This window comes from Heterocephalus glaber, unplaced genomic scaffold (assembly GCF_053883595.1).
Source record: "Heterocephalus glaber isolate CG9 unplaced genomic scaffold, H.glaber_assembly_v1.0 deba00000676, whole genome shotgun sequence".
NCBI classification, from domain to species: domain Eukaryota; kingdom Metazoa; phylum Chordata; class Mammalia; order Rodentia; family Bathyergidae; genus Heterocephalus; species Heterocephalus glaber.
Window position 1 is genome coordinate 16,646,471 of NW_028258156.1, and position 24,481 is coordinate 16,670,951.

The 24,481-nt window shown below is 34.6% G+C and overlaps 1 long non-coding RNA gene and 1 pseudogene across 7 annotated transcripts in view; one reads left to right on the plus strand and one right to left on the minus strand.

Annotated features, from left to right (window-relative positions):
* LOC110348128 (uncharacterized) overlaps window positions 1-24,481 on the minus strand; it is a 1,027,816-nt gene that overhangs the window by 880,370 nt on the left and 122,965 nt on the right. For all 7 annotated transcript variants that reach the window (XR_015449384.1, XR_002393120.2, XR_015449383.1 and 4 more), the window contains exon 3: window positions 19,386-19,465. This is a non-coding gene — a long non-coding RNA (uncharacterized LOC110348128). The remainder of the gene's footprint in view (window positions 1-19,385; window positions 19,466-24,481) is intronic.
* Window positions 19,378-19,560, plus strand: LOC147829270 (U1 spliceosomal RNA; annotated as a pseudogene).

Genomic DNA, 24,481 nt, shown 5'->3' on the forward strand with positions numbered 1-24,481 from the left:
TCCCTGGTACCAAAAAAAAAAAAAAAAAAAAGAGCAAAAAAAAATAGTGGTAATTTTGAAAATAACAAATAAAAGATAAAAATGAAGGCCCTCCTTCAGGGTATGTCTCTGCTGTCACAATAGACAATGTGGGCAGCATTGTGCATTTACAAGTCAATGAGTCTCAATAAGCCAGTCACCAACCTGTGAGATTCAGACAGATTTCTGGCTGCAAGTCCCTAGTTGAGCTCCCTGTTCTCCTGCACAGTTGAACTCTGCAAGTTTCTATTGTAGGTTCCAGCTGCCTTTCCCCTAAAGATAGTCCAGCTTGATGGGAGGTGATGATCCCTCCACCTTACCAAGTACGGTGGTTTGGTGTGCCTTTATTGCAGAGATTCTCGTCACTTTTCCAGTGGGCTTCAGTTTTCATCAGGGAGCCTGAAAAAGGCCCTCTCTCTGTTGTTCACTTCTGCAACTCAGGACAGTGGCCTTTATGTCCCCCTGTGCCTCTGTAGTGTGGGACCAGGTAGCTTCACAGCCAAGAGGCCAGAGGTGGGGTTTGGGGGTCGGGCCTGTTGTTGCAGGCACCCACGTGGCTATGCTGGTGGCCAGTGGGCGTGCCCAGGGGGTCCTCACCCTCTCCTGGTTGCAAGTGGGCATGGTGAGCTGGACTGAGCAGGGCTCCAGTCATCCCGGGACAATTCTGCCTGTGCTGGTACAATGGCAGCTGGTCTAATCTGCATATATTTAACACAAGCATGCTCTCACTATATTTTTGAGCATTCTCCAGTCATCATAAAGATAGGCTGTGCCACTAATTTTTTGTTTTGTTAATGAAGAAAAAGTTCTTCAATATTAAACAATATCAAACACATAGCATGTGCTATGTCAAGCACCAATGAAAGCACATTACTGAAAATAACTCATGTATATTGACAATGGATTTATGAGGTATTGTGATAGTTGCCATCCTATAGATAAAATTCCTAAAGCATTAAGAAACATCAAGGTCACAGAGGTAGAAAGCAGCAGTGACAGATGCAGAACCCAGACTCAAGAAGTAACTCTTAGCTGCTGCATTACACAGCCCTTCACAGAAAGGGTCTTCAGCTTTCACAGCTCAGCCTTCCACTTGCACAATTAGTTGCATTTTTCTCAGAATATACTGGCAGGCAGTGATGGAATTTCTCCAAGAGATAGAATAAGAGTTGGGAGTGGGCTAAAAATCTGAGTCACTAGTCTATGCCATTCAAATGTGGAGACATCATATTCCCATGGATCATTTTTTCTCCACCATGTAAATCCAGAAATTAAAGCCTTGGGTGAACTTCTTGGCCCATCTTCTACCCTGGTACTCAGTAAAGTCACAACTCATATTTCCCACTGCCACATACAGAACAGTCCAAGTGCTGGCAAAACTGAACATGACTGTGGCTGGGAGAACAAACACATGGATGAAGATTCCCCTCTCAAGAATCAGTCCCAGCCACTGATTCAATTGTCCAACCATTAGTAACACTTGCTATTTATTGCAAGATGGTGGCAGCATGGGTCAGAGAAAAGAGCAAAGGTTTTGGGTTTAGACAAGCCTGGGACACAGACATGGCCCTACCATTTACTTAGTGACCACAACAGAATGCTTCTAACCTTCCAGAATCTCTCTTTTCCCATTTCCAAAATATAGATAAAACCACTTTTAATTTTTTGAGAAAATAAATGAAAAGATTGTATAAATTGTATAAGAACCACTCTAATATAAGATATTTTCACTATGGCGAAGCAACCAGATTTTCTTACCTTCAGTTGCTATGCACATTATCCAATTGGCTATGGCATTTCAAGTATGAATTACTGGGTCAAAACATTTTTCTCTACGAGATAAGCCATATCTCCTTGGTATTTTTATTAGTAACATTATATCTATACCTCTGTATAACTACACTAGAGCTACAATTTAAATCCTTTGAAAATATTTCTTTGTACTCTGATTTCCAAAATATGTTTGGATTGAGTTCTTTTTGTTAGTTATCTCCATTAGACTTAGTATTTTGACCCTATTATCAACATTAACTATGACATCTTTTTCTGGAAAATGTGAAAAATGTAGGGATACTAGAAAAGAGGAGATGCGTAAAGAGGAAAAACTTTTGGTGGAAATTCCTCACAAATGAATCATTTGAATGATTTTTTTTCCCTAGACATTCATTACTGGGGATTATGTGTGCAGGTGCATGTGTTCTGGAAAAGGCGATGACTTTAAACCCTCTCTCATGACTTTGTTTATAAAATGATACTTAACTACAGAAGCAAATAATAATGAAGAAAAGAATACATATAAAATCTTTTATCAAAAGAACGCCATCTATTTTTCAAAAAGTAGGTTTATACAGGTTTTACACTATAGACATTGAGTTTACAAATTACTGTTTTGTGTAAAGAAGAAAATTATTTTGAGGTTTCAGGCTTCTACTTCTTTAGAAAATAGTTGCTTTTTTAACTTATTATTTAGCTTATTTTTCTGAATTAAAGGAAATTTTCCTATAACATAGATCTCAAGCTAGATGTAGATACTTTTGCTTGTTTTCTTTAAAGTATACACTTTCCTTCTGAAATAGCAACAATATAAATTTACAAGACAAGAAAGAAGACAAAAGGGTTATATTTTAAAAGTGAAGTTCAGGCAAAAGCAAACCAATCAAAAATCTCAGAGAAATCACCAAGTTTCTTTCTATTATGGTGTTATTCTTTGAAGAATGCAAATATAAGAAAAATAAGTTTATATATTTTTTCTCTGCATATCCCAAATGAAATTTTTAAGTGTAAACTTTAGTGGATTTCCAGTATGGCACAAGAGATAACCTGAAATGTAGTAGATTTCTAATGTGTCAAAATAGATAACCTGGAAACTCTGCTGCTACAAAACTCATAGAACTGCTGGATAAAAAACAACAGTCTTTCAAATGTGTTAAATAAATCAGAAAAAAAAGAAAAGCATTCTCAGAAAAATAAAAAAATATATATATACCTGACATCTAGACTGGCCTGGTGGTATTATTGGAGGAGGAAGAATTTATGTGTTCCTAAACCAAGGGGCTCGTCGGTGGCTTGCTTGACATATGGAACAAATCAAGGACCTCCTGCCTTCTAGTCAAGTGCTCTATCACCAAACCACATCACCAAACCAGATTAATAATTTTTAAATGCAACCCTATGTATACTTCTTTAAAGGTTTTGGCTTTGTTTAAGGGTTCTTCTTTCTGACTTCTCACCTCAGGTGAATTTTAGAAGAAAATAGTTTTTAATGTCAAAGGCTTAATAGACTGAAAGTGATTTGCTGTTTTAGAGAAAAATACTTTCTAGGTAAAATTTAAATGCAAGTGATAACCCTAGTGAAAAAGTACTACAAGCTGATCTCATTTTTAGGGCTTTGGGGAATCCAAATAAAGGCTCTGAATATGGACTGAAAAGGTCTGGAAAGGATTGTGGCTGAGCTTCATTGACAGTAAGGAAATTTCATCATTTTAATTCAGGGACATCTTAAGCATGACTATAAAGTTGTATCTTCATTAATTACATAACTCATAACTTCAATTTTCCCTCTATGTTGCTCTTTCTATTTTTGGAAACAACTCAGCTATAAAGCCTATGTTAAAGAAAGATAATGCTCAGGCATATGAATAATTATGTTTTTAATATTAACACCAAAATAAATATATAATTTTTACTACTTTTTCATTCAACTGTGAAATATAAGCTTTGAATTTCTGTAATATTTTAAATTGTGACCTATTTCTCATGTACTCTAAGTATGTAAATATATATGAAAATATTTACAATATGGAAATAGTTCTGGAATGTAACATCAGTAAAGGAAAAACATGATATAAACCACGTTGTAATAATTTAAAGTTCATGGTCATTTTTAAAAATTCAATTAATAGCAAATACCCTTGGAATTATTTCTCACATATTAGAAGGCTATTTTTGTATGATGTATATTTTTTTAATTCTCTAGCAATTATCTTTTATATTTATGTGCTTATTTATTAATCAATTTAAGGAGATTTAATACTACTTTCAAATACCATTAAAATATTATATCTGTCTTATTTAAGTTAAAATCAATTTCTTGATCTAAGAGAAAGTTATTATGAAATACAAAGGTAAAATAATTTCTAGGATGTAAGGATTTGTCTACTAGGGAGCCACAGTTAGCTTTACCCACAACTTCGGTGACTTTTGAAGGTAGCCTCTAGTAGACAAAATTTAACACCTGTGAAGTAATTTCAAGTATTCTTTAGGGCAGGACACTGTCAACATTATAAATAGTAAACAATAACATCACTCCTATCAAGTTAATAAGATGCAATTAACACACCCATTGATAACTTTTTCATGCAGAAATGTTTTTGGTACATGTATATGGGCTATTTGTTCCTATGTAGGAAAGACATGACTACTACAAATGACACAAACTTACTCAAAAGGAAACCTTACATGTTTCCAAAAAATTACCATTTACTCCTTAGAGAATTGTCTCTTATCCTTAGCAAAATTTAAAAAAAATCACTTTAAATATCAAGTTCTGAACACTTTGTTGTAAGTATTTTTATTCTTATCTCCACAGAGAGCAGAGTAACATTTATTTGGGAGTTGGATAAAATCTGGTGGCTTTTAAACACAATTTATGCCAATCCCAGGTGTTTGATGTATAAATGTTTGCCCACTCAAACCAGCATTTCAAAAAAACTTATAACAAAAGGTAGTTTTTATTTGAAAACATAGTCTCCAAATAGGACAAAGGTTTCTGGAGAATAGTATGGTACAACTAGTCTAGACATTAGAAAATCTCTTTGATGACACACATGAAAATGTTCCAGGAAAGCATTTTTTATACTAATGTAGAAAAAGAAGGAAAGTATAGCTAAAAAAAAACCTATTAGAACAGAATGGACAGGATTTCAATTTACTTAATTACAACCAATTCATCTTTACTTGTCATGTACTGTGTATTAGTTTCAAATAGTAATTTATACTGAAATTAAGGATTATATAACCTTCTAATATCTCTTTTTCTATAAGTGTACAAATTATAAAACACTTCTTAACAGGTATTTTTTTGACTTCTATAGATGAAAATGAAATTATCTGGAAAGAAAGTCAAAACGATAAATGGCTAAATAATGGCAACAGTGGCTAGATAATGTAATAAATTCACCAGCTGCTAAGAAAATAGAAGTTTCCATTTTTAGCAAGATAAGAAATCAAGAATGAATAACAGTAGGGATATTTCCTTATGTTGGCCTATGGGTTTGGAAGTCTTCAGCAAAGATATTCATGATATTACGGAAGGCTTTTCTTCTGTTACTTTTAAGGAGAACATATTTTATCCATCCCTCCTTCTGTTCTTCCATCACAGAAAATCACCTCGGAATCACCTTGAAGTTATTTTCCTGTAGCTGTTTGCAACCTGAGCCTCGACAATACATTCAGTTCCCAGCAAACCTCATCTGGACAGAGGAAAAACAAAGTCTTCAAAACAAAACTCAGATGTGGAAAAATCATGTTATCCAAATTCTTCTTTGCCTTGGACTTCAAAGGACTCCTATATGGCATAAGCTTTTTGGAACACAAAAGGAAGAGAAGGATTTGGCCAAGAGAACAGAAGGACAGGATCAAAGTACAGCATTAGCAAAAGAAAAAAAAGTACAGCATTGGGAGGGAGGCTGAAAAGCGTGCTGCACAGTCAGAGGCGGAGGCTGAGCCCTTAGAACAAAATCACGTTTGCCCAGTCTTGGGTAAACTGAGTGAAGGAGCAAGTAATGCTAGTAACGGTGCCTAAATTGTTTCAATGGAACAAATTAATTTAGTTAAGCACGAAGAGATACTTTTTCTGTTCATTCAAAGACAAGTAAACTGATAGATATTTTTGAATATTGCAATTTTCTTTTCATCATTAATACTGAATGTGGATTAATTAACCATTCAAGTATGCCTGAGGCAAAAAAATCAATGTAGACTTGTTTAGATTTAAAAACAGACCAATATACATATAAAAGATATGGCCTGCCTTTAGTATAATTTACTATATTATATATTTATTATAATTTATTTTATTATAATTTATTTTATTATAATTTATTTTATTATATTTATTATATAACTTACTTATTTAAGTTCAATATGCTATATATTTATTATTCCAGTAATGCTACTGTCATTCAAAATTTTTTAATTCTTATAATGAAATTTTAGACCCCTGAAGAAAATTAGTCCCATCTTTTAAAACCTTCATTTTTTTAATGAAAATACTTTGTTCTCACTATAAGTTAGTATCGTTCTTGTGTAAAATGTTTAAAAGAAAAAACAATAAAGGCAAAAATAAAATAAAAGCATTCATAATTCCTTTACCACATTAACTTTTTAATACATATTCTGCCATAATTTACCTATAAATTTGTCACATGGATATAATATTCTACAAAATGGAATTATTCTTATATCTTTAATTTTACTTAATGTATAATACACATTAATTATACATGTACACATATGTAATGCATGTTTAATATACAATACATACATTTATAGTTACTTATATGGTTATGTGTAATACATTACTTTCTGTGACAATAAATATGCCTGTTAATTCTTTGTTAATTAGTGATTAGTATTTTATTGAATGAATCTGACACTAATTACTGAATAATGTTTTTCTAGAAAGTCTTCCAGGATGTTCCAAATTTTGAGCGTGATTGGTTTTGAGTATAACAAAGTTATAGCAGTTTTAGAGTACTTTAATTACAGGGCATTTGGGACTGTTTATATCTAATTCAAAATTGTGAATTTCAAAAGTACAGCATTTTATAATGTATCTATACAACAAAATATGCCATGGTAGTTTTCACATGCTAAAATCCCATGAATGTTCTAAATAACACAAATTCTAGGGTATGGGTATGCACTGGGGAAAATTCTGATCTAATCACCTCCTTACTAATGGTTTTATATGCTTAATTTTATTAACCCATATTAATAATTTTATAATAAACATTTTCACATACATATCTTTGAGCATTCATTATTTTCTTGAAATAAATTTTGAAACTCAGAATTGCCTATCCTACTTATGCATTTAAGGATTTGATACTTATCATCAATGTGTCCCTAAATATTTTATCCATTTTCATTGTTGTAACACTGTTGGAAACTATTTTCCCATAAATTAACCAATAACTAGTTATTGTAAATAAATTACAATAAATTACAATAACTAGTTATTGTTATTGTAATTCCTTAAATTAACTTTCCTTCCCTTCCTAATTGACACTACCCTGACCGACTAGCCAACTTAGTCTAACTAATGTCTTTTACCTTTAAATGACATTTGATAACCCTTTTGTACGCCGGTTTAAGGATATGGATGAGGCACAAGGAAAAAATGAACCTATAAATCTATGGACCCTCATAAACTTTCGTTCCCTGCTCCCCTGTTTCATCCCGCAGCACTGACACTGGTGGTCCCCATTTTATCAATTTAATTTCTGTGACACAGCAGCAAAGCCACACATGAAGTCATATCTGTCCAATTTATCTAAGTGAACAGCAATATAGTCATGTTGCAAAAACGTAGTAATTAAAATATATGTATTATAGTGCAGGGTTTCTACCTCCCAACCTGTCAGTTGAAATTGTATCAGCTCTGGGCCAGGGATGTAGCTCAGTGGCACTGAACTTGCCTGGAAAGCACAGGGTCCTGAGTTTGATTCGTGGTGAGAAAAAAATGAAAGAAATTGTATCAGCTCTACAAATAATGCTGGGATGAGTAGACATTCTAACAGGGAATCTCTAGGAGGATGATACTCCTCAACCAAAAGTTTAGGGAAAATCAATACTATGAGAGATAGATAACAAACTAGAAGAGCGAAAAAATTTTCCCTAATGAAACACAGGCAATAGATTTTAGAATAATGTTTGTTTTTGAGACAGGGTCTCTCTTAGTTCAAGCTAGCTCTGAACTAACTACGAACGCACGTTGATCCCCTGCCTCAGCGTCCCAAGTGCTGGGATTGCAGGCGTGCATGTAAACACTAGAAATAAACAAGAGCTAACTTTGGTACTTTCAAAAAAATAAAATAGGCACATCTGAAAGATTAATATATCAAATATAACATTTAAAGATGCAGAAAAAGCGTTAAACAGTCTCATAAGAAAATAATGAGTCTGTTTTACAAACTCATGCCACTGAGATTAAATGAAAGAAAATATTAGGAGAATATGAAATAAGTAAAATTGGCTCAAGAAGTAAAAAAGAAACACTGATAAAATTTAGTGCCACTCTAGAAATCAAATCAGCAGGTTAATATGTACCCATTATATAAACATAGTTTTATTCCAGTTTCACCAAACTTACAGGAAACAAATTAATCCTTACTTTAAACAACAGATACAAACTATCAAAAACAGAAAAAGCTATCCAAACTTTCATTTTTAGACTTCCCTGACATTGAAATCCAAATCAGACATGAACTGAACAAGAAAAGATTATTAGGAACATAGATTCAAAAATCCTGAATAATATATTAGCAAATTGTATATGGCTACATGATACCTAATTAATATATCATGTCTATTTACAGTTTATTCAAAGAACATAAAGATGGCTTTTGCATGGCGAAACTTATTACAGTAATTCACTACATTAAAAATTTAAAGGAGAAATTATTTTGATCATCAAAGTTGATGCAGAATAAAGTAATTCAATAAGCTCTAGTGTTCATTAATACAAAACAAAAAAGCTCTTAACAAACCAGGAAGAATAGGGAATATCCCATTCTATTAAAATCTGTATCAAACATCATATGTAATAGTGTGCAGCAAAAACAATTTGTTTAGTATGAGGAGCAACACAAATTTATCACCACTAACAAATTCTTTAAATACTAAAAATAATCTAGAGTGAGGGAGACCTGTAATTCTCATACATATTCTTTGTGATAAAGGCACCTGCTAACAAGAGAAACTGCATTCACTGTATGACTTGACAGCTTTCTATTTACACCCAGAGTGATACCAGCACATAAGAACAAAGAGGCACATACGGGAATATACACTCTAACAGCATTATATAATGCTTAAGAGTTGAGAAAAAACCTAAATGTCTGTAAATAGAGGACGTGTTAAAGAAACTATGATGTATCTAGTATATTACTAACATATTCAATATCTCCATAAAATATATTTGGAGGAAAAAGAAAAAGAAAAGTCCCAAAAAGTATGTACACTATGCTACAATATAAACTTTTAAAAGAGCAAAGAAATCATGTATTTTATGATATAAATATGCATAGAAATAGCCAACAAGTAATTCTGGAAGAATCCTCACCAAAATGATAATAGCTGATAATTTCTGAAAAGTGACTATGGAAGTTATAATGACCTTAAGCATCATCTGTAATGACTGGATGAGCCCATGTTTATATATTACAGATGTATTTATATATAAACACACTTTTAGATTTTATAAATTAATTAGTGATTTCCCCAAGATTGATAAGATACTATTTACTACTTGAGTTTTTAAGAAAATGTTTCCACTATGACAAGTATTTCTTAGTTTCTTAGAGAGATGCTAGATATTATGTGATGAGACCACAACTAGCCTTGTAGCAAAAGGTTAGTTACTAGAGAGGTATGATGAGATGAGAATTAGGCTTAAAATAAAACAAACTCTTGGGAAGGCACAGGTTTTCCTTGAACAATACTTTTTAATTCAAAAGGAATGAAGGTTACAATTGCCAGCTTCTTCTGTAGTGAGCATATGCAGCCACTGTATGCTCCTCAAATCTTCCTGGGGGGAAAAAAAATCAGGATTCTCATTTGTTGTAGTCCAGAGAGAGAACTAGGGCTAAGAAAATACAGGTACAGAGGCCAGCAAGAAAAGTCCATGTGGAGAAGAAAGAGACCCACAATCCCACCATTCCAGTACCATTGTTTGGCCTACAAGGTTCTACAGACCCTGATTTGCTCTGTAACTTGGTCAAGTCTTAGTGGTTCTTTCTTATTATCTGGAAAATAAGGGAGCTGTATTAATAAGTTCCTTTCCAATTCCATAGTTTGTCGACTTTAGTATTAACTGTTTAGCATGCACCTAGAAATATCATTATCTCTTCTAAGATCTCATGGCAATGGCCACAATAGTAATGTTGGTGCACACACCCTCAAAAACTATCCTCTCAGACATTAATCACTAACATAATTGCTACATGTAGGTGTGCTGTTGGAGAAAATTCTATTTTTTGCAGTCACCTAGAATTAGAAAATAACATGCAAATGATGGGTAGCACATGTACTTTTTGACAAATTTTCAACCAGAAGCACCAGGAGTACTGTGTTTACATGCACCTTACTACTTCTTCCCCTATAAAGACTCATTTAAATACAAGCAAATGTTCAGCCCCTTTGTTTAACAGCCTTTAACTGAAGTTCTAAGAAACTATTTTTGAAAATGGGTGTAGGTTATTTAACTCTCAGTATGTCTGGCTTTATTTATTGGCAAAGAGAGAAGTGGTTTCATGAAGGGCAGGAACTTACCTGTCCTAAAATAATTCTTTCAAGAGTTTGTCATGGCACTACCTTCCCCTCTTCCCTGGCTCCAAATCACCTTTGCAGATTTGGTTCATTACTGAGAAAATGAGAGTGTGAGCAACTGAAGTTGGAGCAACCACAATGAAATGAGCTGGCATACAGAGCAGGGCTGAAATACTTCTTGGGCTATAAGAGGACAACAGGAGGTGCTGAACAGGAAGACAGGGGTCCCCAGGGAGAATTGGGTGCCAAACTAGGGAAAATGGGGCACAACCAGGGAAAACAGGTGGGGCACAATGGAGAGTTTGTAAACCCCTGGCAAACTGCATTGGACTGAAGGAGAGAAAAAGCAAGCCTCCTTGACTCAGACCTAAACTCTTGCCAGAGGTTGTAATTAATTTTAATCATTTCCAAAGCCATTTTTCTGGGGTTTTTTTCATTTTGCTTCACTACTTCTTATAAGTCGTACTGATTCATCAAGATTGATTCCACTCCTGGAGTTTTCTGAGTTCTTTTTCTTAAATGAATAAGTTAACATGATGCAAATGGACTTAATGTCTAAAAATAATCCCCATGTTGAGAGAAAGTAGAACAAGCTCACTGAGGTTCACACCAACTGGCATGATTGTATCCTATGCACTAGTGTTTTGAGCACACTCATCAGCCCAACTCCACCCAGCCCCCATGACTGCCAAGGAAAATAAATTATAGCAAAATCACTCCCAGTGGTGGTTCCAATGTATGTAAAATCAGGATGAAAACCTCACGACTAATTCCTAAAGTAAAAGGAATTAGATGATTAGACAGATAGATAGACAGAAAAGTACATAGGGGTGTGTGTGTGTGTGTGTGTGTGTGTGTGTGTGTCATATTTATTGAGTTATTGGACCGAAACTTTGTGTTAGCTGCTATAGGTAACTGAGAAAATATCTAAGTTAGAACTGAATGCTAGTCAAGTGAAGGCTGTTAATTTATGGTGAATTGCAGTTGCTGACCTAATATCTTTGTAGTCCCTGGATAGCTCTCGGGAATCCATGAAGACAATCACACTTGAATTCATAATACTCCATAAATTCTACTGACTGTGAGAATAAAAATTGATGCATCACCAAAAATTATGCCCTGAAGTCATTTTAAATGGTCTAGCCATTGATTTGTATGGACCACCTTTATTTTATATATATTAGACTGCATTTAGTATGTTTATTTCAATCATTAATCTCTGCATCATGTAGCTGTCATTGTCCTCTTTCTTTAAAATTTAACATCTTAAGTTCGATCAGTTTTCAGAGTCAGTTTTGTTCAAAACTGAAGGGAAAATTAAAATCGGTTAATATATATCTATATTCCTTAAAAATATTTATATTCCCTTCTGTGAACCCAAAGTTGAACATTTTTCAGTCTGCACATGTAAATGGCTTAATTCTTTCTATCTGCATTTAAGAGTTTGAATCATAAATACAGGGAAGAAAATAAAGATGAGAACAACTAACAAAACATATCTTCTTAAAACAGTTAAAATTACACTTATTTTCTGTTTTATTTTTGTACCATTTCTGGTTTTTACCTTATTATCATTCAACTGGAGAAAGCTTTATAAATTTTGAGCTGAATATAAGAATAGACAAATGAATTCATTCTAAACACTAAAAAAAGAAGTAACTTAGAAAAAGATGTTGCAATAAGGGACAAGTTTCTGTGTGGCATTAGACTTTATGCAATTTAATAAATATGTTACAACTTGGTCTCCAAATCATTTTTTTAATGAATGAATTTGATACATCACACAAAATGGCACATAAAGCCTTCATTTTTTCCCTGTATACGTTATTTGATCTACCTTCTACCAACCTACATGTAGTTTTACAGAGAGAATTAAAGGCCTCAGAGGACCTTAGAAGAAGGCAATTGTTTACTTGTTGAGTATTCATTTGCACATGTGAAAATTATACAGATATACCTACACAAAAGAAATTGGACATCATCCTGAAAAAAACTAACTCCAAGTAGATCACAGACTTAAATGCAAGAGTTAGAACTATAAACAACATAAAAGCATATGTGATAAAGAAGTACAATAATCTGTCGAATTTAAAACTTTTTACTGCATAAAATATATGAAGAAAGAGAAAAATACAGAAATAGAAAAAATGTAAATGCAAATCATTATCAGTTAAGGGTCTGATACCTAAAAAATATGAAAGACTCTTACATCTTAGTAATAAAAAGGCAAATGCCCCAACTAAAATTCACAAATAATTTTAGTAGATATTTCTCATTAAAAGGTATACAAAAAATCTAAGGACATGAAAAAGATGTTCAATATCATTTATCATATGGACCTGTAGATCAAAACTATGACAAGATAACATTTCACAACCATTAGGACAGTTTTAATTTAACAAAAGCAGACTATAGATTCTCATGAGGAGGTAGAGAAATCAGAACCCTCAAACATGCTGAGACTGTAAAATACTACAGCCACTTTGAGGAAGTAATATGTTGATTCCTAAAAATGTTAAATGTTAGCCGGAAATTTAACTCAATGGTTTCGCCGCCTGCTGCGCAAGCGCAAGGACCCAAGTTTGATCCCCGGTACCCCACCAAAAAAATGTTAAATGTGGAGTTACTACATAACCAAAAAATTAAAATAGTAAAAGGGGATGTGGGGATAGTGGGAGGTGTAAGGGACAGGAAGGGAAGAGAAAGTAAAATGGATCAAATGTGGTATGTATATGTAACAATACTGGACAGTAGATATATTCGTTATGTATTACATATACTATATTTTAATATATCAAAATGCTTGTAATAATTATCTATGGCTATTGAAATTATGATTGGCTTTTATTTACTTCTTTTTTTGTACAACTGTTACAATGGTCATGGACATTAAGAATGATTACAATAAGAATAAAAAATTAAAGTTGTTTTCACACAAACACTTATATGCAAATGTTCATTGCAACATTATTCACAAGAGTCAAAATTTGAAATACTCCACAAAACCAATGAGTGAATAAAATGTAGTATATTCACATCTATACAAAGAAATATTCAACAACAAAAAAGGAATGGAATATTGATACATACTACAATACAGAGCAACACAAAACACATTATGCTAACTGAAAGAAATCACAAATGTCCTTGTATTGGCTTATGATTCCATTTATATAAAATTCCTAGAATTGAGAAAGCTACAGAGACAGAAAGTTCACTAATGGTTATCTATGGCTGGGCAGCAAGGAAGGGATGGGTGGTAAAGGGTGATGGGAATTTAAGGAATGATGGAAATGTTCTAAGATTTTATTATGATTATGGTTATACAACTCAGAAATTATTAAGAATTGCTAAACTATATGTTTTGAATTGTGAAATACATTTATGTAAATTTTCTCTTTTTTTTAAAAAAAAAAAAAGAAAGCATGCGCTTAAAAAGCATAGAAAAATTTATACCATTATGTTGTCTCTAAAGCTTACATTCTAATACTGTATTCTCAATTATGTAATGTTATATACACAAAATTCTATCAATCCTGTATCTAGTGACCCTAAAACGTTTTTACTCCATAATATGTAAATTTTTCTGCTATTAATTACTAAGCAGAACTAAAGACATTTGCTGTGGGATTTAAAATAAAACACACATTTATTCTGAATTATATGCTGAAGAAAATAGCTGAAGGGAAAATAAAAAATAAAACTGATGTTACAGTATGATGAAGGTATTATGGTTTTAAGGTAGTACAGAGGCCTTTTTCTAAATCCTGGAGTTGCATCCTGCAGAGACCTGTGGCTAAAGTTAACAGAGGGCACTTCTGGATGTATGCATGCGGTATTCACAAACAGTTCCGTTCATCTTCTTTGTGTCTGTCAGCATCTCCACAATATCCAGACACATCTTGGCATTGCTGATGTGTCACTACACTGACACCAAAGGGAAGTAAGGAGCCCATGGAAGAATCAGAAAGGCAGAGGGCCTTAGGCACGCCAGACCACCCAGATAACCAAGAGGCAGGAAAGCAAATGGAGCAAAGTACACTATGGCTTCTGTTGCTGTTTTGCCACCCAGTCACAGCTCCAAGGATTTGTGGCTGACATCTTCGATGGAATAGACTGAGTAAAAGCTAAAGAAAGAACACAGGTTGTGGTGCCACACCTGCCCAGCAAGCGCAAGTTCCTGAGTTTTCCCCAGTACCAAGAAAGAACAGAGAGAGAGAGAGACCATATCTGCTCTGCTCACCAAGTACAGAGTCATAAACAGTTTGGTCTCATGTCTTCTTTTCATCACCTGTGTATTTCTACCATCAAAATAAAATGTAGAAAAAGTATGTAAGTAGGTCATGATTTCTAAGAAAAATAAAACAAATACGTGTGTTAATTTGCCTAATATGGACAAAATAACTCTGATTCCTAAGACTTGCCTAGGTTGCCTCCTATAAAAGATCTTAGACCGCTGGAAACACAGGCGAGAGAGTTGTTTTGTTTTGTACTTTTCATGTTATGCACTTTTAAATTTTTGAACCATCTGACTATAGTGGTATCTGTTCAAAGGTGAATTAAAACGTTTTAAGGTGTTGCTCAGTGGTAAGAACACAAGTTTAGGTTGTGCAAGTCCTTGAGTTCAATTTCCAAAGTAAAGAAAAAACAGTTAAAATTTAAAAGTTTTATATATATAAATGTATATATTTATACCTATGTATACCTATATGTACACATATGTGTGTATATGCATGCATGAATATGCTTGTGCACATGGGGTTTTTTTTAAGGTGAGACATTGAGAGGAGCCAATTGTATAGCAATTATGGTACAAGGACTTTCACCTTATCTTTCTACAGAGCCTCTCAATTGCCAAGGTCACTATATGGTGAGACAAATGTATTTGATAAAAATTTTGCTTTGAAGGCAGTGTAACAAATATTAGATGGGATTAGGACAGTGGAACTCTTGGTCATGACAACAACAAACTGTAGAATACAGTCACTTCTCAAAAGTTTTTGTTATCACATCTATTCCCTGGAACAACTCTATTTACCTTTTAAACACAAAACAACCAACTGAAACATTATCAGATCCATAAGAGAACTTACAAATGTAGCTACTTAAAAAAATAGTTGACACAAATCAATAGCTTTCTTGTATTTTAAAAATGTATAATGTAAAAGAATAAACAATATGCTTTACAAAAGCAACATAACCATAAAATAATACAGTAAATCCCTGACTTATGAACATTCAAGTTGAGAGCTTTCACAGATATGGATAGACCTCGCATTTGGTTTTTTGTGCTTTATATTGTATATTTGTGTCAAAGGTATATAAAAGTCACTTTGTCAGACTTATGAATGAATCCAACTTCTGAACTTTCTCCTGGAATGGAACTCATTCATAAGTCAGGGACTTGCTGTAGAAATCAACAAAGAAAATGTTCTGAAATGAGACTGAGGTAAAGAAAAGTTTAAAATTCTAATAAGGAATAAATATATAGAAGTGAATCTTGTTCATGGATATGAAGATACAATGTTGAACTGATAGCAGATCTCTATGAATTAATGCACCAATTCAGTGTGATTACCAACAAAAGTGTGAGAGAAATTGTGTTTTTTTCAAACTTGCTAAGAACTCTATGTGGAAAGTACAAAATAAAGAAATGGTAATACATATAAGCATGCTAAAATAGACATGAAAAAAGAAGGCTGCTCTTCCTTATCTTTTACTATGATGATAATGAAAAATGTTGATAATACACGGTATAAGCAAGAATCTGGAAAAATAGGCACTATCTTCACTGCTGCTTTGAGAAAAAACAGTGGCACTTCTTTGGAGAAGATAATTTAGCAATTATTTACATTGTCTATCAAAATTTTAAATACACACATTACACTTAACAATTCCACAGAGAAACACAAATATTAAGTGTATTAGTCACTTCCATTAGTGGGACAAAATACCAACACTCCCTGTTGAAAGGAGAAGAGGTTTCTTTGTCTTAGGATATCAGAGGGCTTAGTCCAAAGTAGAAATGGAATGGAGGAAGGGAAGTGACAGAGGAAAACTCCTCCATTCAGGGTAGCTAGGAAACAGAGGGAGAAAACAGAGGAATCAGAGAATCAGAAACAATACATCATTCCATATCACTGTCCCAGTGATTCATCTCTTCCAACTAGGCCTCCTACCCTAACAGTACATTTAACTATAAATTCATCAATGATCAGTAAAGTACTCGTGATTCAAACACATTTCAAAAACACATGAGACTGGGCCAAGGATTTAGCTCAGTGGTGCCAATCCCTGCCTTGCAGGCACAAGGTCCTGAGTTCGATCCCTGGTACAAAAAAATAACACAGGAGACTTCTGGGGAACATTTTGGATCTAAACCATAACATTCTCTCCTGGCCCCCAAAAGGCCCATGTCCATTTCATTATATAAAATGTATTTAGTACATCTCTAAGAGTTGCCAAAGACTTTACATTCAATATTTCTAAAAATCCCAAGTCCAAAGTCTTCTCTGAGACTCAAGGTAAACTCTTAGCTATGAGCACCATTAAAAATCAAAAAGAAGGCTAGGGATTTAGCCCAGTGGATCCACCAGCTGTCCTGAAAGCACAAGGAACTGAGTTCAATACCCAGTACCAAAAAAAAAAAAAAATCAAAAAGAAGGTTAAATATTTCCAGTATACAGTGGCACAGGGTAACATTCTCATTCCAAATGGGAGGAATACAGGGATAGAAAAGAATTGGACCAAAGCAGACAGAAAACCAGCAGAGTAAACATTAAATCCTGTGGTTTTATGTCCAGCATCCAGGGTAGATTATGGCGAGATATGAGCTCCAAAGGGCTTACGAAGTTGCTCCCCTATGGCCTTGCCAGTTGCAATCTACATGGCTTCCCTTGCATGGTGGCCTTGTTCACTGTCTGCAACTTTTATTCAGCAGATGTTTCACATTCCTGGTATTTCCAACTTTCTGGGGTTTCTATGGTGTGTTCATCTTCACTCTAACAGCTTTATGTATCACTTTTTTTGAGACACATTGCCTAGTCTCCCAGTTCCTTTGAAATCTGAGTGGCAGTATCCATGACCCCAAAATTCTTGTTTTTCCATGCCTGAAAAAACAGTACTATGTGAATGATGCCAACATCGTCCACCAGATTGAGCAGTAGCTATACACACCTGGATCATGGCTTTAGCAGCCTCTGAGTGCCTGGATGGCTGAACTCCTGAGATACACTTCCCTAGGTGGTCCTGAATGAGCAGGGTACCTTTGAGCTCCCTTTTCAAAGCAAAATCTTTCCAAGAAGTTTACCCATTTACACTCTTAAGCCTGTGAAAGTTGGAGTCTGGCCAACTTCTAAGATGTCCTCCTATTATTCTAGTATAAATTATTTGGCTTCATTTTAATGGCACTACTCATTTTAGCAACCACATTCTCCTTGGCCCCAACTTTACTAGCACTTCCTTTCTGGCAAAACTGTAATTATTTACATCTTTCAGCTCTGCTTTTTCCACTAATACTGTCTATAAATCTCATTGAAATCAGACAGTAGCACTCAAGTTACAGCCTAAACTTGTTGTTTTAAAATTTTCTCTAGAGTAGACAATCACCTTTAAACTCAGCTTCATATAAAGTTTTAAGACGTGGACAAAATGAAAACAAGTTCATTTCCAGAATGTAACATGTATGGCCTTTGGTTCATTTCCCAAGAGTCCTTGTTCCCATTTGAAATTTCACAACGCTTTACTGTGCACATTTCTATCAATATTCTGATCTTCTGAGCTAGAATCCTCCATGAAGTTCTGCTTACAATACTCTAGGGGTTCTTTAGCTGGCTTCTCCAAACCTTTCCAAACTCCTCCACAAACCATTTCCAAAGGTTTTGGAACCATGTGAAATGGTATACTCACAGCAATCATCCCACTTGTCTGATACCCATTTTTTTATTAGTCACTTTCCTATCACTGGGACAAAATACTGATACCCACAACTTAAAGGGGTAGAGGTTTATTTGAGTTGTGTTTTCAAAGGATTCAGTCCAAGGCAGAATCAGCATAATAGAAGGGCATAGCAATGGAAGATCCTCAATTCATGTCAGCCAAGAAACAGAGAGAGAAGAGAGAAGCTGGGAACAAGCATATCCCCTTCCAGGTCATGCCTTCAGTTAACCCCCTCTTTGGACCAGCCTCCACCTTCTAACAGCACATACACCTAGGAATTTATCAGTGGATTAATCCACTGATGAGTATAGCACCCACATGATTTAATGACCTTTCAAAAGCTTCATCTCTGAGCACATGAAACTTATGTGGAACATTTTAGATCTAAACCATAACATTGAGCAAAAGTAGAAGTAGAAGGTATTCATCTCAGAATCTGTTAAACAAAATTATTAGGTAAAATAGGGATGCCCAAGACATAAAATTGGTCAAGTAAGTAAATTAATATACCACTGCTAAAAATAGTGAAATAGATCCAAGAGTATATGGGGAAAAATTCTCCAAACTAAATGGTAAGTAAAAGTACCAATATACAGAACACTATATAAAGCACATTTTGGTTGGTGTAAAATTACCATTTATACAATTTTTAAATGTTTCATTTATAAATATGTAAACTGAAAGTTCTGGGAGAATGTGCAAGAAACAACTGGCATTGGTTGCTTCTGGAACTGAGGGAGATTTGGAACAGCAGTGGTATAGAGTGAATAGGAAATTGCCTTTTCATTGTAGATACTTGTGCCATTCAAATGTTTTTACCAACAGCATATATTTTTTAAATTAAAAATAACTATTTAAAAATACAATGGCATACTTACCTGGCAGGGGAGATACCATGATCATGAAGGTGGTTTTCCCAGGGCGAGGCTTGTCCATTGCACTGCAGATGTGCTGACCTCTGCGATTAAAAAAAAAAAAAATACAATGGTACCAGGGTTCACAAAATTAATTCTTTTCACAATTCTGGGGAAGATGGCCACATTCTTGTTCATGCAGGGGAAGATGGCCATAGTTCTGTTCATCATTCCTTATGCAGAGTTCACAAACAGAAGCAAAATTTTGTCCAACACTTCTGTTTTCAAACTGAGTTGTTTATGAACAAAAGCAATTGTGAACCAATGTATTGCCATAAATGACTTGATATTTGATAACCTAATAATATTCATAATATTTGGCCCAAGAAGTCTTTAATTCTTTCTGAATGAGAATAATAACTAAAAGCAAATTACTGGTAAATCATGCTGTAATTTGTCATTTGCTATATTCCTGATCATGTATCTGCTTTTACCTAAGATAACCTAAAAGACATTTGTGAGCAAGAAACAGTTCTGATTTTTCATGTACAGTTTCTATCACTTAAAAAGTCAAACTGAAAGGATGAGGCTACTAAGCATGCAATGTAGCAGCTAATTGGTGGACACCAGCCAAAGTATTCTATTAGATCCCTCATTTGTTTTTAAAGTTATTACTTGAGAATAACTAATTCTGTAAAATAACTAATGAAGAACAATTCAAGATTTGCACTCATTGTTGTTACTCATATTTAACTGGGAAATGGCAAGACCCACGAAAACATAATACTCTGCCTGTACTTATCCTGTAATCATACATGCATAGAGAGTTAAGCTGTATTCAGAGTTATGCATGTAAACCAATAATAAAATGTTAAAATTCAAATTAAAATGATGGGTTGGTTAGACCTGGTCCCAAATCCAAGCTCAAAGTTGAGGTCCATGTCCAAAAAGCCTCTATGCATTTCCTATGGTCATTTTATAAGAGTGGAACCATGAGATTCATTCTGTCCTAGAGACTTCTGAAATGAAGTATTTGACTCTACTGCCTTAGGATTTCTGGAGTGGCTATGCAATAGATTTTGAAACTGATGAGGAGTCTTCTGATAGCTAGATCCCTACTCAGTGTAACACCAAATAAAGTCTTAGAGAAGGGCATTCTGATAAAAAGATTATGTTCAACATAAAAAAGAAAAAATAAACATAATAATATCCAGAAACTAAACAACAAAACAAGGTTATTATAGCAGCAAGATAATTTATTCTTATGACATCCTTTGTAACTCTCTATAAATGGTGTAATATGTATACATGTTCATTTTCAGGAAAAAAATAATGGGCTTTCAAACATTATGAGAAGAAATTGTTGTGTGATGTATTTTCAAAGAGTACCCTAATGGTGGGGCCAGGGATTTAGCTCTGTGGTTCCACCACCTGCCTCAAAAGTGCAAGGACCTGGAGGGCAGAGAAGCTCAGCCAGTCCCAGAACTCGGAAGGAAGCTCCCTGCCTTCATCCCAGGCTCCTAGGGCAGAGAAGGTGAGCCAGTCCCAGCACCTGGAAGGAAGCTCCCCCGCTGCCATCCCAGGCTCCTAGGGCAGAGAAGGTTAGCCAGTCCCAGTACCTGGAAGGAAGCTCCCTGCCACCATCCCAGGCTCCTAGGGCAGAGAAGCTGAGCCGGTCCCAAAACCCAGAAGGAAGCTCCTCTGCTGCCATCCCAGGCTCCTAGGGCAGAGAAGCTAAGCCCATCCCAGAACCCAGAAAGAAGCTCCCCCGCTGCCATCCCAAGCTCTTAGGGCAGAGACGGTGAGCCGCGTGGGTGCCAGAAGCACCCCCTGCCCCTTGGAAATGAGAAAACACATAAGCAAGCCTCAAAAACAGAGTTCCAGATCACCTACAGCAACCCCAAAGGGAAACGAGATGGAACAATCTGATACTCAACCACCTGGACTCTCTGAACTGGCAACAAAAAAGGATCTGGGAAAAATGAAATCAGAAATAATTACTCAGATAACAGCAAAGATTTTCCTCATGGTGCAAGACATGATTAATAAATCTAGAGAGGAAACAGATAAAAAAATAGAGGATCTGAGGAACATGGTGGAATCCCAACATAGGAAACAAATGGAGTCCATAAAACAGATACAAACAGATTTCCAAGAGATTAAAATCTCCATCAAAAGTCTGTGCAGCAGAATGAACCAATGTGAGGACAGAATTTCACATATAGAAGATAAGATTGCAATTAGTGAGGAGGAAAAGAAAAATTGCTTTAAAATTGTAAGGGAACATGAGAAATCAATCCAGCAGCTGCTAGATGATGCAAAGAAGAGTACCATTAGACTGATTGGAGTCAATGAAGAAAGAGGAGAGAGTGCAGATGACATAAAAAAACTGTTCACAGAAGTGATGGCAGAAAACTTCCCAAGCAGGGGAAAAGAACTTGACATACAGATAAGTGAGGCATATAGGACTCCAGATAGCCTTAATCAAAAAAAATCTACACATAGGCATATAATAGTTAGGATTCCAGAAATCCAACAGAAGAACAAAATTCTACAAGCAGTGAGAGAAAAGAAACAAATCACATACAAAGGAAAGCCCATCAGAATCACAGAAGACTTCTCAATGCAAACCCTCAAGGCAAAAAGAGCTTGGAGTGATGTATTTCAAGCCCTGAAGGAAAACAGCCTCCAACCCAGATTGATGTACCCTGCAAAGCTATCTTTCAAAATTGATGGAGAAATAAGATACTTTCGTGATAAAGAGCACCTCAGGAACTTCATGAATACCAAACTGGCACTCCAAAAAATTTTAGACAATACCCTAGGAGAAGACAATGAGTATCACAACCCTAGGAAACCCAGCAGAATGAATCCATTGGGCATGACATATTAAATGCAACGGGGGAGAATCCAACAAAAAGAAAAAGTCATGACAAGGCTTTTAAAACTTTTAACTTCATCTCCTTAATGAGTGTATAATTCAATCTTATTATTGTACTGATTAGTATTTTTCTGATTCTAGAGTTGCACACCATTCCTTGTGCTATACTGACTATCATCTTCTTATGTCTACATTTTAATTGGGTTGTCTATTAATGAGCTCTAAGAATTCTTTATATATTCTGCTCATAGGTTATATGCATTGTAAATATGGTCTGTTTAAGGACTACTTTTCATTTTAATGATGTCATTTAAAGTTCTACATTTTGATGGAATCTCATTTATTGATTTTTTTCTTTTATATATCATGTTTTTGGTATCCTAGGTAGTTCTTGCCTACCCTGAATTCATAAATATTTTCTCTTATAATTTCTTCTTAAAGTTTTATAATTTTAGGCTTTCTTATTTAGGTTCATAGATCCCTTCAAGTTATTTTCATATATGGAAAAAAAGGTTGAGGTTAATTTTTTATATACAGATACCAGGTATTTTAGTGCCGTTTGCTGAAAACACTATCTCTTCCTTGGCTCTTGAATTGAGTTTATATTCTATAAAATGCTAATGTTAAATAATCTTTCAAAACTCAGTGGACCATATATGTGTGGTTCTATTTCTAGATTCTCTGTTTTATTCCAGTGATCTATATGTCTTTCCTTACACCAACACTGCCCTGATTACTGTAGCTTTAGAAGAAGTCTTAAAATTAGGTACTAAATGTCTTCTAACACTGTTTTTGTTTTTGTTTTTGTTTTTAACTTTTCTAGGTCCTTTGTACTCCTACATAACTTTTAAATTTCAATATCCAATTCTTCATTTATAGCAAGTATACACAGACCTGAATTTTTATATATACCTTGTGTTTTCTAATCCTGCTAAATTCAAGTACAAGTTGTAGGGGCTCCTAGAGATTTCTTAGTATTTTCTCTGTAGATGATCATTTCATCTACATATAAAGATTTTCCTTCTGCCATGCCAATCCTATCCTAGTTGTGTCATTTTATTGCCAGAATATTTTGGTGGGGATTAGGTTTCAAAGTTTAATGGTCAGATAAAGAGTAAGGATATCTGCCCTTGTTCCCCACCTTAAGGAGAAAGCATTGTATCTTCTCCATTCATATAAGGCATTCTCGCTGGAAGTATGGAGTACATGTCTTTAATCTGTTAAGAAGGTTCTGTTCTACTTCTAGTCTCGTGATAGCTTTTACCATGAAAAGCTGTAGAATTTAGTCCAATACTTTTTCTCCAACTAGTGACAGGATCGTATGGCTTTTTCCTTTCCTCTGTTAAAATGATGACTTTTGGGGGTGGATCTTCCACTGCTGAACCAACACTGCCATCCCTACAACAAAACCACTTTCTACAACCTACCAGATTTGACTTCCAATAGTTTGTTTTGTTAAACAAATTTCTATCTATGTTCATACTTTTTTATTCCATTATCTTTATCCACTTTTAGGATTAGCACAATGTTGAGTTCCTAAAATGAGGGGAGAAGGGTTCCTTCTTTTTTCTGCTTTAAATGTTTGATATAATTTATCAGTTAAAATGTTTATGAGCCTGCTGTTGTCATATAGGTAGGTTTTCAAGCTAGGAATATACTTTCTTTAATAGGTGCTATTCAAATTTTATATTTCCTCCAGAATTAGTTTCATAATTTGTCTTACAAGGTACTTCTTAGAAGTTGTCAAATTTATTTCAAAAAAGATTTTTGTAATATGCTTTCTATATCCTTTTAAATTCTGTAAAATCTGTGGTAATGTCTCCTAGATCATGATATTGTAATTTAAAAAATGTATAACTGATATTGTGTAACAGGAAGAAAAGGTCTAAAAGAGCAGGGGAATTGGGAGGGGTAGGGGAAGGGAAAAAAGGGAAAGGAAAAAATATGAGAAGAGGAAAAAAAATGGAAACAAGGTCTTTGCAAATATGGAAGGGTGGAGGGGGTGAAGGGAGGGCAAGGAAAGGGGAAAAAAAAAAGAACCAAGAGACTCATGTAATGGTACAAGATCCCAATGATGAATATAACTGTATTTTATACCTAAAATGTACTAATAAAGTTAATAAAAAAAAATCTAAAAGCACAAGGATCTGAGTTCGATCCCCAGTACCAAAAAAAAAAAAAAAAAGTACCATAATGGTGCCATGCGTATAGCTCAGTTGGTAAAGCACTTGCCCTGGGT